We start from the raw sequence: 14479 nt of genomic DNA, 5'->3' as shown, positions 1-14479 counted from the left end.
ATTGTCAGCTATGCTCAGGCTGTCCGGTTTTCTTGCAATTTCCGCCCCCTGCCTGGATGGAACACAGCTCTCCCCGCCCCACCTCCCTGCCCTGGTATGTGGAGGGCAGACTGGAAATGACCTGGGGCACGCTGGTCCCGCTGCAGTTTTCCTCAACACACTTGGTCTGGAGTAGCACACTGGCCAAAGATCTGGGGTGGAAGCACTTTCGGATAACCCTCTGAGAAAGTGGCTAATCTGGCGCTGGGAAGTTTCTCCCCTTCTTTCCCATAAAATGGAAAAGATTCGACAAGACTCAGAGTGTTCAATGAGACAAAAAGTTATTTCTAACTCCGCCATTTCTTTTAATGACATTTGTATGAAGTCCTTGATTTAGCCTGTGGCCACATGGCCCAGTGACTTCCCTATTTGACTACAGGGCCCTAGCTACCCACTGGGCCACTTTTTTAGGGAGTTTGCTGCTGCTATAGTTTCACTTTTACTGCGAGTCTATTGGAAAAGAACTATGAGGTGAAATTGATTTCTCCAGAATAATAGAGACCCCTTCAGTAAAATGGAGGGTCTCACTGGCTATCTCTAGAACAGCCTTCGAAATTATTCAAGTGCCGATATTTTGAAGGCCCACAGACTATTTTGAAAATTCCAATGATATCTTGACTTTCAAAATATCAACAGAATAATAAATAATTATTTTACATGTAGGTAGTATGTCCATAGGGTCAAAGACTTTCAGATCTAGAAGGAATTTTAGAGTGTGCAATTGAGCGCATTTCAGAGTTGAGAAAATTCTAACCAATGTGTCTGGGTCAAAGTGTTAGTCACAGAGCCAGGAAAGAGGGCTAGAGGCTTCTGCCAGGATTATTATATTATTATTATAACATTAACACTGATAATTATAACTTGAATTTATTGAGCACTTTGCCAAATGATGTGCTAAGCAAATGTATTTATTTTCTTATAATCTTCAGAGTAAGTCTATGTGCTATATATTATTATTCCAGTTTTATAGGCAAAGAAACTGAAGCTTGGGGACCCCCTTAGCTGGGCAATATGTAGCACAGACCCAATTGGCTCCTGGAACGGACACCGGAAACTGCACACATTAAAAGACTTAACGTGGAACACATACACTAATTCCACACATTTAAATTTAAAAGCTTAATGCTTAATGACATGCTTAACGGGATGCAAATGAGAATGTTTCAGTGCAATACAATTAGACACACAACGTGTGTTAAGGCTCTTTCGAACGGTCCCTGGCAGGAAGGGCGAGGTTTCCCCTTGTGACAGTCCAAGCCCAGGCTGTGCAGGGTCACTGACCTGCAGCCTGTTTTTCTCGCTGAGAGTAGTTCAGTGATGGCTCCTGCATTGGTCAGAACAGCAAGTTTGAGCTTTATGATTACCCTGGAATACACCACTCTTGTTGCCCTTTCTGGCCTTTTCTCTCAGCTTTTCCTGTCACTCCTTTCCTTTGGAGGACAGCCACTCCACCTGTACCCCACACCAAATAGCTGGCTTGGTGGTGATAAAACTATGAGGCAGACCTGTACATTGTTGTTCAACCTGGAACGTTGGTTGCCCAGGTAGGGGGTGGTTGTTCATGAACAGAAGCAATGTACTCCTTTTGTTTGCTCCATTTGTTCTGAGCTGTGAGGGGAGACGGTAGGCTGGGGCACCGAGGTGAGGGAGGAGAGGTGTGCTTTTCTCTGCACACTTCCCCAACCTGCGTATGGTCGCCATACTTGCAGGCCATGAACCTGCAGCTTCTCTGGCTCATCAGCCAGAGACCAAGCTTTAAAGAAATCTTAAAAAAATCTCAAAATTTCATTTGGCTCTCCATATTCCTCCATGTGGTTCAATGTCAAAATTAGGGCTGGCGATAAGACAGAGCACTGAGTAATGCACATGTAGCAGAAGGGTCCTTTGCTTAATCAGGAGGAGAATTAAGTATGTAGACCAGTCATGGATGCCTTTGAGAAAGTGGTCAATGTTTTTTCAAAGCTGTTATATGACAAGATTACACATTCTGAAGATCAAGTTCCATATAGCAAGAAGGGGGAATTTTTAATCGACTTCTCACCTACTGATGCTTCTAAAACTAAGCCCAACTCCAGAGAAATCAGCAATATAATCTGCTAAAACAGAACCACCGGAAATTACCTCCAGTCCTTGGTGGGAATGGCTTATTTTCATGGCAGTTGGCATAGTCCAGTGGGTTATTTATACAAGAGACACATGAGACAGACTCAGAATCACTGCAGAGTCTGTAAGGTATACTCCAGAGCTGGTTTAAAGCAAAATAAAATGTTTGGTTATCTTCTTGGGACCTTTTAGGATGAGGAAACAAAATTTGTGATGCCATGTTGGCTGCCTTTGTTTCTTTGTCTTTCCCAGACTGTGTATTCCAAAGAACCTGTTCCGGAAGAGTTAACTCCCTTGGGTCTCATTTTCCCTTTGCAGTGATCGCTCATTTACAAGCCGTAGAGTTGTTCAGCTGTTTGTATGTCACATTCCCTTTGTTTTAGGGATTTGAAAATCTGGGTTTTGTGGGGTGTTGTTGCAGTTTCAGATGATCACAGCAGTTTCTCTGGAGTCCGTGGCGTAGGTTCACTGTGTTGGATCTTGAGCCCTTTTGTAGTATCGAGAAGACAGATTCCTGCATTTATGTAGGAATTTTCTGGTGTAAGGCGCTTCCTTGAACTTTGCCACAATTCTATGGAATGAGGGAGGACATCATCACCATCACCACTGTTTACAGTGAGGAAACTGAGAATGAGGGAAGGTGAGTGAACTTGTCCGTGGTCATGGGACCAGTAACTGGGAGCGCTCACCTAAGTCCTCTGTCTTCTGACTCTGAATAATACCTGTAGAATTGTCCTCTGTGATCAAAAGTGCTGTAATTTGTATTATCTTCTGATGGGCAAAAGTTAAATGGGAGACTGATTTGTGATGTACCATCCCATGCATGTCAGTGATGGTATCTCCAAAGCCTACGGATATTTAGCCTCAGAAACAAGGTCAGCCTTAGTTATAGACATGGTAGTATTTGCTTGGGGTGGTATTTCTAAACAAACTTGGTCATTTTCCTCCCTGCAGATCCAACGTAAGTTGGAGTCATACTAACTACGGTATGATGTAATATTCAACTTTTATAAGGTATCTGGGTTTTTTGTTTGTTTTAGATATAAAAAATGCAGTCTGTTGTCCAGCATGCACTCCATTATCCCACAAAAATCATTATTGGAACAAAATAATGGAACAAAAGCATTATTAGAAGTTCTGCCTGGGTACAGTACCCTTATTTGCATGGGAAATAGTATATTCTGACTACTAGCAACAGTGTCCCCTGTGACCATTTCCCTCTGCAAAGTTATCTGCCCACTACTGAGAGAGTCCTAGCTCTCTAGAATAATTGAGACTCTTCACTACTAGCCAGTTTTCTGGTATGTTAACCCAGTTCATTGTATAACAGTGTTATCTGTATGTTGGCAAGGTCATAAAAATGACAGCACAAGTGCCTGATGATTTTATGATGCAGCTGCACATTTTAATGGCTATAACTTTGAGGTGGGGGTGTGGGGGGACAAGGGACAGCTCTTTGACCATAACAGCTATTACAGTGTTGTTGTTTCTTTAAAGTAGCTTTTTTTTTAGTATGAATGTGAAAGGTAGCTTTCTTTTAATTTAAAAAATCCTGAACAACATTTAATTCATGAATTGACACAAAGAGCATTTTTCCTTAGCAACTACTGTAGTAATCAGAACTTTCTGCACCTTTCAAGAAGACAAAGGGGGAAAAAATTAGAAAGAAAGAAAGAAAGAAATAAAGAAAGAAAGAAAGAAAGAAAGAAAGAGAGAAAATAAGATGGTACATTAAAGGCTTAGCTTCCTGGATTCCAGCCTGTAGAATAGGAAGTAGCCCCTATTGTAAGTCGAGAGTTCAACTCATTATATGAATGATTTGCGTGCCTGCACATACCCTAACATCTTGGAAGTTTCTATGTGATCAAACCAGTCATTTTATTTTTTGAAGACTCGTCTATTCAAACTGCTGCTCTGTCTTTACTCGTAACTTTGTGCTGCTTTAGGAGGATCTGTCCCCACCCCACAAAATATTCCAAGAGCCTTGCCTAGATCATTATGCCATTGATTTGCTTTTGCATTGTAAGTGTTGTAAGTGAATGTGTTCCAGGTACAGTCTTTGACAGAAAACTAGTGATGGGGAAAATAATGTGGAAAAAAGTTTGTCATTAGTTCCAGAACTTCACTTTAGTCACTTTGCTGCTGCTTCATTGTTTCAAAAATCACAGACAAGGGGGGTATCTGGGGGGGGGGGCTCATTTGGCTAAGCATCCGGGGTTAAGCATCCGGCTCTTGGTTTCAGCTCAGGTCATGATCTCATGGTTGATTTGTGAGTTCAAGCCCCATGTTGGGCTCTGTGCTGACAGTGTGGAGCCTGCTTGGGATTTTCTGTCTCCCTCTCTCTCTCTGTCCTTCTCCCACTCATGCTCTCTCTCCCTCTCTCTTAAAAATAAATAAATAAATAAACATTTTTTAAAAAGTGTCTTAAAAAAATCACAGACAAGTAACTACATTTGAATGTGTTTACATGATTTTAATTGCTTTTCTTTTTCCCTTCTGAAATATTTGTACTGTGATTGAGACCTTAGCAACTGATGAACTAGGAAGGCAAGGGGCTGGAGAAGAACTCAGGCAAAGAAGCCATCAATTTGCCATGGAATCAGACTCCAAATTAAGAAAGAGAGAGAGAGAGAGAGAGAGAGAGAGAGAGAGAGAGAGAGAGAATGGGGTGTGGGAGAAAGAGAAAGAAAAGAAAGAAAGAAAGAAAGATGAAAAAAAAGTCTGTTCAGTCATGCCTCTGTTTTGTTTTGAGAAAATAATTATTTTTCATTTCATTTAACAATTCAAAATGAGCAGAATCAATTTTCCTTGGAGACTTTTATATAAGCTCACTTTAGGAAGGTACCAGCTAGAGGTTCCTATTCAGGAACTGACACACTGGTTTGATAGAACTCTTTGGACCCAGAATCGAGGAGCTTGGAAGGAAAAACAGCCTCATCTAGCCACACCCTGTCAACTTGCCTATGACTATCAAGGAGGCATGTTCTCAAATATCAAGTTAACATAGAATTCTGGAGCTCAAAAAGTACTCAAGAATTTAAAACTTTTTTAAAATGGAAGAACTGAGTATAATTTCTGGAAAAATCTGGAAAAATCATACCCTGGTTTCAATTTGACTGAACTTTGGATTCTGCCTTACTTTCAGTTCTGCTTTCTAAACGTAGAAAGTATTTCGTGTATACATGGAATGCTTGCCATTCAAAATCATATGAGTTGACAGGATGTTTTGCAGATCACTGTTTATGGCAAGGACAGTGCTCAACTGAATGGTGGTGCTCTAGGTTTCTATGTTATCTCTCTCCCCCTATTCATTCAGATTCTAAGATGAATTTGTCTCTCTTTTCCTTCTGTAGTTGGCACTTTTTTTAAGTTTATTTATTTATTTTGAGAGAGAGAGAGAGAGAGAGAGAGAGAATGAGTGGGGGAGGGGCAGAGAGAGAGAGAGGAAGAGAGAGAATCCAAAGCAAGCTCCATACCATCAGCAGAGCCCAACATGGGGCTCAAACCCACAAACTGTGAGATCATGACCTGAGCCAAAATCAGGAGTCGGACACTCTACTGACTGAACCACCCAGGTGCCCCTGTAGTTGGCATTTAAACAGAATCTGCTGCTGGGAGAGGAAAGAAACTGATGTTTATTTTCACAACGTCCAGAGGTAGACATTATCATTGACATTCTTACAGAAGAGAAAACTAAATTTCAGAGAGGTTGAGTATCTTGCACATGGTCACAAGCCAGGGAGTAGTGAAGCCAGGGTTCTGGTCCTCTGCCTGTAAACAAAGTGTGTGCCTTTTCTACTCAACCACACTTGTCTCTCACTATGTTTATGTTAAAATCTGGTGCTCACTATGGAAAGGGCAGCCATTCTGTGGAGTCTGGATTCTGCTGGCCTTGCCATGTAACCAACATTACATCATGCCCAATACCTAGCCATTTCCATTAGAGGAGTGCCATAGCACAAAGAGGCTTCCTAGGAATCTGTGGATTTATGATTGCATCCCGCAGTCTCCTTGTAGCCTGCACCCAGAAAACACTCATCCTGCTTGCATTGTTGAGGTGTTCTCTCAGCTGTGGCATTCTGCACCGTAGGCAGGGTTCTCTTGCAGAGCCTAGCCTCTGGCTACACTCAAAAATCATTACATGATCTCAGATGATGACAAGTATAAAGAAGATCATGACTGGAGGACCTGGCTGATTAACAAGCAGTGACCATTTGCTTTAAATTATATTTGGTTTTTATGAGAAGTGACATAATGTTGGCATCAAAAGAAGCAATCATACTCGCTTAATAAATTGTTTCTTGGGGCCATGATTACAAATAGATAAAAGGGCAAGCAGACCTTGAAGCAGGACCAGTGGAACATATCTCATGCTATTTTAATTCTCTATGTTTTAGAAGAAATACTTCCTTCACCCTCTCTTGGAAGCTGCAGGAACTGTGGTCGACTTAAGCCAGTGGTGGTGGTTTTACTGTGTAAGAATTGAGGTTTTATCTTTTCAGCTATCACGATGACTGAGAAATATATCACACATAGAATTCTGCAACTCTTTGGAATTTTCTCTCACATCAAGCTTGCGTAAGAGAGGCTAATACGTTCAAAAAATTGTTTTGAGTTTTAATTCTCAGATACGGAGATTTTACTCAACCAAAAGTTATTAAAACTTCAGTAAGTACAGTCTAGTTTATGGGACTTCTTATGTGGAAGCTGGAGTTTACATTTAGGTAACAAAAGTTAAAGAAAAAAAAAGCCCCAAATATATTTTCCTACAATTAATTTGGCAAGTATTTTTAAACATATGCTTTCTGCTGCCTATTGCATTAACCTGAATAATGGCACAAACTTTACCCTGTAGGATATTACCACCTATATTAAGCATACCAATATATTTTTTAAAATCACAATAATCATAACACACAAATATTTGGTCTATAACAAAGGCTTGTGTAGAGTTTTGTGGAAGCTGGGGAAGAGAAGATGACTATTTGTGTGAGTTAAGGAATGTTCCTTAGATTTGGTGACATTTGAACTAGGTTCAAAAGGACAAGTAGTCATTGTTCAAGAAGAAAAAACTGTATTTTAAAAGTCTTCTTTCCACAAATAACATGTAGCTTGGTAGAGCTGAATCAGAGGGTACCTGTTGGAAGAGGAACTGGAGAAAAGGCTCAAAGATAAGGGTATTCTGATGGCTGAGGTAGTGTTTGCCCTTCTGCAGCATTTAGATATTTTTGAGGATGATTTAAAATTTTTTAAAAATCTTTTTATTATAAAACATTTCCAACATATACACAAGTAGACAGAGTAACATAATGAACCCCCATGTATTCATTACCTGACTTCAACAATTTTTGATGACCAATCTTGTTTTATTTCTATCCCTATGCATGTTCTCTTGTTCCCATATTAGTTTTGACACAAATCTCAAACATTTAATCATTCCACCCATAAATATTTTAGTGTGTATTTAGTATGTATTTCTAAAATATAAGTTTTCTTTTGAAAAATACATAATGTAATTAATACATCTAAAATAATTAACAATTTGGGTGCCTGGGTAGCTCAGTTAGTTAAGCTTCCAACTCTTGATTATGGCTCAGGTCATGATCTCACAGTTCATGATATTAAGCCCTGCATCAGGCTCTGCACTGACAGTGTGGAGCCTGCTGGGGATTCTCTCTCTCCCTCTCTCTCTTCTCCTCCTATGCTTTTGCCCTGTCTCAAAACAAACAGACAAACTTAAAAAATAATAATTCATAACTATTATTTTGGCTTGTCAAGTAAGGAAGTGATAGGAATATATTTGTAATCTAGAAAGAAAACTCTAGAGGCAATGAGGGGAATAGGTTGAATAGAAAAAAGACCAAACCAATAGAAGACTCCAGAGATGGATTTGAACCAAGCCAATAGTGATGGAGAATGTGGAAGAATTTTCAGAATACTTAAAAAGTAAATTGATAGTTTGTGAGATCAATTAGATACAGGGGTGAAGGTGAGAATGGAGTTAAGGAAAATTTGGACATTTTAACTTGCATAACCAGCATATGAATATGCCAATAACTGATATAGTGTAGGGATTCCTTGAAAAGAAATTTAGCCTGGTTTTTCATTAGCCAGAGATGTTTGGAAACAAATCCAAAAATATCTTCCTATTACCCTCAAACAAAGCTTTCAGACCTGCAACATTTGGAGTAATTTTGATTGTTCCAACTTAAAAAGTCATTAACAAAAATTAAAACATCCAGAGTAGCATCTAAAATGTTCAAGGGTCTACAGGAGCCCCTTGGACAGACTGATGACTGGGACCTCTTTAGTTAGCACACAATAATAGTTGTAAAATCACAAAGGCTAATAAACATGATTTATTCATCAAATCCCCGAACACTAAAGGTTTGAAAGATGTAAATTTAAAATAATGGAAAGAAGTTTTTCATACTGTATGATGAAAATGTTCAAACAAACAAAAAATCTTGGAAGAATTGTACAGTGTATGTCCATATACCACCAATTCAATTTTAACATTAACGATTTATCATGTTTTCTTTTTCACATCTATTCATTTATCTTCTATCCATCCATTGTTTCATCTTTTTTTTTTTCAAAATAAGTTGCAGACAGCAGTGCACTTCATTTATAAGTACTTCATCATACATATTATTAACTGGAGTCCAATATTTGTTTATTGAAAATTTATATTTTACACAAGAGTGACTGATCTTATACATTTATTTTGCCAAAAGGCTGGGACTCAAGAAGGATTAACACAATTCATGGCCGACTCTTACTGGGTTATTGATGAAAACAAGGAGCTGTTTGAGAACTTCTTGATCCTCAAAAGTTGTGGCCATATGGGGCAGCCACACTCGACCACCAAACAGTCTTTGAGGCAATGGCAAGAATTGACTTGACAAAACTACATGCTTCCCAGTAAATGTTAACTGAATTTGAATGTGAAGAAACTGACCCCTAGAAGCATACACACTCTGCCAGTAAATGATTGGGCAGGTATGAGAACAGATCACCTCCAACAGTTTCACACTGAGCATCCCTGCCTGCCTGTAACAACTCTGCAGAAGAACAGTGTAACAGAGTAGATGGTTTATTAGTTAAAACTGTAGTACAGGCGATGCATTCTATCTAGACCCATCCCGAGATTACTCAAGAGGAGCCAGTGCTTGGGCAATAGGAAAGAAGGTAACCTATTCTCACAAAAGAGAACTCTTGATTCACATATTGAGAAAAAAACAAAGTACTTGTGTTCATAAGTCCTCTGACATTCTCCAGAAAGACTTCACGTGGCTTATGGTAAACAGCAAAAATAAAATAAAGCTGAAAATGATTAGCATAAGAATAAAACAAGGGCCAAAATATGTCAGTTAGTAGAATGATGGACAAACTTAGACTTAGAAAGCTTTGAAATGTTCTAAATTAAGTCAAGTTCTGACATTTTAAAACCTGCCAATTGGCTCCAGAATTAAAAATCAAGTGGAGATGATGTCTAGAAGATGCATTTGTTCAAATGCTAATTGTTGATGAAGATGTCTAGGATTCATTTGAAGACCGAAAAATTCAGTTACATAACCAGGCATTTCCTTACACAAAAAGCAGACATTCTGATACTAGGAAGAAATTTAGATGTTTGATTAACTTTTTCAGTTTCCAGTTTGATGTTCAGACAACAGCCTGTTTCAGTGGTTTTCAACTGGGGACAATTTTGCCCTCTGGGGACATTTGGCAATGTCTGGAGACATTTTGGGCTGTCCCTACTGGGGCTGGGGGTGGGGTACTACTGGCACCTAGTGAATAGAGGCCAAGGATGCTGCTAACCAGCCTGCAGTGCATGGGATGGACCCTACAACAAAGAATTATCCAGCTGAAGTATCTGTAGTATTGAGGTTGAAACACCCCGATCCATATATGTCAGTTATAGATCTAACTCTAGTATGCCTTGAAAACACTGTATATGATTTACATGTGCCATTTCATCTTGTGACTTGTTGAAGAGTATGTGGTGGTGACCTATATCCTTAAGAAATGCTACTGCATTGGCACCATGGCAAAAACGGGGATGTAAAATGAACAGTCCTTCAGAATAAGATCCACAGAAAGCTGAGTTGAGTGGTTGACCATACAAGTCAAAAGCACTCTTTGGTATCTAAGAGCATCAAACGTTGGCAGGCAAGAATGCAGATATTTAATTACTAAAAAAATATTCAAAGGAATTGGGGACCTGCTGTTTAAGAGAGTAGGGGAAGGGATCATTAGATCCTAAGTCATAGGACAGTTCATCCTGGGACTTCTCCCTCTGGGACTCGGAGAGCTCATTTCTCTGCTTCCTTCTTTCCTCTTCAAAATCTCAAGAAGGAGAACTGACTGTGTCAGAAGCAGGTGGATTAGATAAACTCCTGTTGGCAACCTGATGATTATGTCTCTGATTTATGTTCTTCTCCTTCATCTTGCCCTTGGTAATTATATACTCTATCTATGTTTACAACCATGTTCTCTTCATTTCTTCATTCATGTTCCAACAGGTGCTCAGACCCTTGGTTAGTCCTTCCTCCTCCTGATTCCTTAACGTCTTCTTCTCTACAAGATCATCCCCATCAGGATACAGGTATGTTTCGGCAGCTCTCATCTTATAAAAATGTCCCTTGATCCCCGCATCCACTGCCAATCTCTCTTCGATTCTAGACAGAGTTATTAAATTAATATTCTGCACAAGCTGTCTTTGTTTCTTGATCTGCCATTTACTCTTCAGCTCACAGCAACCTGGCTTCTGCCCACAGCTCCACTAAAGCTGCTCTTGTCAAGGTGACCACTAACCTCCTTGTAGCAAAAATTTAAAAAGCAGAGTTTCCCATCTCTCTTGTTTGACCTCTCTCAGTAGCATTCAACACAGTTAATGGTTTCAGCTTCCATAAGCATGTCCTTCTCTTGGCCTCATGGAGCAACTTGCTTGACATTTTCCTTCTGTCTCTCTGACAACTCCTCATGACACTCTGCTGCTTTACCTCCTTTTTCTGACCTCTAGATGTTGGAATGCTCAAGGTGGAATGCTCTTGTCCTTTCTCTTTATACTTTCCTCCTAAGTGATCTGAATCATTTATGTAGCTTTAGATGCTGTTCATATGGGGACAATTCCCCAAATTAAATTCCATCTCAGATCTTTCCATGTTTGTTTAAATAACTACATCTTGAGACCTGCACCCAGGAGTTCCACAGGCATCTCAACCTTAACACATTCTTTTTTGGTTTTAATTTATTTATTTTTTTATTTTAGAGAGAGAGTGTGAGTGGGGGAGAGGGGCAGAGAGAGAGAGAGAGAGAGAGAGAGAGAGAGAATCCCAAGCAGGCTCCATGCTCAGATCCATCCCACAACCCTGGGATCATGATCTGAGCCCAAATCAAGAGTCAGATTCTCAACCAACTGAGCCACCCAGGTGCCCCTCAACCATCGCACATCTTAAGCAAAACTCTAGATTTCATCCAGTGTACCTCTCCCGCCATCCTGCCAATCTTCTCTATCTCAGTTAATGGAGTTATAATTCTGACGGTTTTTCAGGCCTTTCGGTCTTTCACATCTCTTACTAACTTAATCTCCAAGTTCCAACTCTTCAAAGAGATCTGTCCTTGCTACTTACCTAAAATAATTGCTCTTGTCATTCTCTATCTTAGCATCCTGGGTGAGTTTTCATTCCTAGCTCTTATAACAGCTTGTAATTATATATTGGTTTGTCTACTTGTCTGTTGTTGGTTTCTCTCACTAAACTGTATACACCATTGGGCAGGGATCGGGTCTCTTTTGTTCACCAGATACCCAGGCCCTGGCATAATATCTGGAAGGTAGAGGTATTTTGTTCAGTCATTATTTTTTTTAATCAGTAAAGAACTATTTGGATACTAAGCCTAAACAGACACTTACTTTTATCCTGATGAGATAAGAATCAGATCCTTTTGGGGCACCTGTGTAGCTCAGTCAGTTAAGGATCCTACTCTTGATTTCTGCTCAGGTCATGATTTCACAATTCACGAGTTCAAGTCCTATGTTGGGCTCTGTGCTGACAGCACAGAGCCTGCTTAGGCTTCTCTCTTTCCCCTCTTTCTCTGCCCCTCCCCTGCTCATTCTCTCTCTTGCTCTCTCTCTCAAAATAAATAAACTTAAAAAAAAAGAGTCAGATCTTTTTTTTTTCTGTTTGAATCACACTTTTAAGTGGATTAAAAGATAATAGTTACACATCATTCAGAAATAAAAGAGAAAAAAGTTAATCTTTAATAAATGCTTGTTGATTGGTGAATTGATTGAGCAGCTAATCGAAAATTTACTTAATTTCTTTGTAATCCTATTTATTTACAACAGAGAAATAATACTACTAAGTCTCTTTTTAAGAATTATTTTGTAGAGTGAAGTTAGATTATTGCCCTCTAATTCCTTTTGAAGAAAGACATTAAATAGGCACACAACCCCGTTCGAGATGGTGCAGAGATTACATGTATTATCAATTTCCTTTGTCTGAGAACTGCAGTGCACTGATGTCTGAACTCTTGTGGTTTGTGGGTCAACAAAATGTCATCCTGCTTCTTTGTCATAAGCCCCAGAACTGCTTCAGATGCCCAGTACCCACCAACAAGGGATTTTAGCTTCTTACTAAAACCTCATTATCATCTTAGGCCCTGAATACAAAAAATATTTTGACAAAGGGAGATGATTGGTTTGGAGTCATATTTGTACAAAGAGCCAAAGTCTCTTAAAATTAGATTGCTGAGTAGAAATTCCATGACAGACGGCAGATAGCTGCCTCATTTCTCCAAGTCTAAGTGGCCAAAGGCTGCTTCATGTTGGAAAAGTTATACTTTTTAAGACAAATGCATTAGTTCAAAATCAGCTTTCTGACACAGGTACTTTTTATGTCCCAGGGACCCCAGTATGAGGCTGGATTCTTTGGAAGCTCACTGTGATGATGTGTTTCCCTTCCTTCCATGAACTCACTGTTTAAACTTGGGCAAACTATGTTATCTATTTGGCCTTGGGGCTCTCCTTTAGAAAGTGAGGTAGTTTACCTGGTGAATAAAAGGTCCCCTTGAAAAGTAGAAATGTTCTCTGTCTCTCCTGTACCACAATCTCTTTCTCTTTTTAGAACTACAGGGTTTCTTTGTAGTAGACAAAAAAGGCACTATCAGAAGACTTGAATGAGCGCAATGATGAAATCAGGTGTTTAGAGACCGGGCCTTGCAGCTGCACTGACCCAGTAAATAACCCTTCCTTGGTTTCTGGTTTCTCCTTTTAGAGCAATAAACAACAACAAAGGAAGAATACCAGCTCAACTTGTATAGTCTCTAGTTACCCAAGTGACTCATTATCTAAGTGCCGGAAATTATCCACAGGAAGCTATCCTGAAAGCCCACAGTGATGAGTACCTGTGTATTACTCAAATCTGACATGGAGGAGTAAGCTGTTACTAGCCGTAGTCAATAGATCCAAAGCAACATAGGGAGGAAGTGGGGGAGAGTGAAACTAGATATTCACTATAATGTGAGGAATCTAAAAATGTATTCTCCACTAAGCATGGGTAGGTACATTTTTTTTAAATATATAGACGTTCCAGTATACGTTCTATTTTCCCTTAATCTTTCCAGAATCTGCAAAGTAAAGCATTGAGAGGGTATTGGCACCAAGTCCCATGCTGTTTGGGAATCATTAATGAACATCTATTTTACAAGAACTTTTCTACAAAAGGAAAACACAGAAATCTGAGGGAATTGCAAAACTTGGAAGTAATCTAGACATTATAAGCATATTATAAATGGAAATAAGTAATAATCTGCTAGCCAAAGCAAGCCTGACAAATGCTGTAGAAATTCTCAAACTTATTGTCTTGCTTGGGTGGGAGGTGAAGTTTGTCTTGTGATCTGAACCTACTTTTTGAATGAAAATATGCCAGAAGGCATAGTAGCTGTGGTTCTTCTTTGTTTAATCCACGAGTAGTAACATTGTGAAGACTTGTACAATGAAGAATCCCCCTTAACCTTTGCTTAGCATCTGTAATGTCAAGAGGGAGCCTGATGTGTCTGAATTTGGGGCTCACAAATGCAAATATCTGCAGGCCAAGAAGACACTATAATGAGTGAAGTAGATTGGGATAAGAATCTTCTTTATAAATCTACTTCCTTATAAATCTGCTAAAAAGAAAAGGCACATAAATGGCAATGACCCTTGGCCTCAGCTGGGGAAACAATAGAGGGTAGTTGGAACTTTGGGGAACTGGAAGGCAGTCGCTACTCAGCTCCAGCCAGATATTGCCTCATGGGGCAGATATGATTTCTCCACAAGAATCTAGAAAAC

The 14479-nt window shown here is 39.5% G+C and overlaps 1 protein-coding gene across 6 annotated transcripts in view; it reads left to right on the top strand.

Annotated features, from left to right (window-relative positions):
* The window catches only part of RASGRP3 (RAS guanyl releasing protein 3), a 105462-nt gene that overhangs the window by 32148 nt on the left and 58835 nt on the right, over positions 1-14479 (top strand). For 4 of the 6 annotated variants that reach the window (XM_043553202.1, XM_043553203.1, XM_043553199.1 and 1 more), the window contains exon 2: positions 10671-10753. The exons of the other annotated variants lie outside the window; for them this stretch is intronic. The gene's annotated coding sequence lies outside the window, so the exon portion shown is untranslated. The remainder of the gene's footprint in view (positions 1-10670; positions 10754-14479) is intronic. 6 annotated transcript variants of the gene reach the window in all.

This window comes from Prionailurus bengalensis, chromosome A3, assembly GCF_016509475.1.
Source record: "Prionailurus bengalensis isolate Pbe53 chromosome A3, Fcat_Pben_1.1_paternal_pri, whole genome shotgun sequence".
Classification (NCBI taxonomy): Eukaryota; Metazoa; Chordata; class Mammalia; order Carnivora; family Felidae; genus Prionailurus; species Prionailurus bengalensis.
The sequence above is the reverse complement of the archived record's forward strand: the minus strand, read 5'-3'. Positions and strand labels throughout refer to the sequence as shown.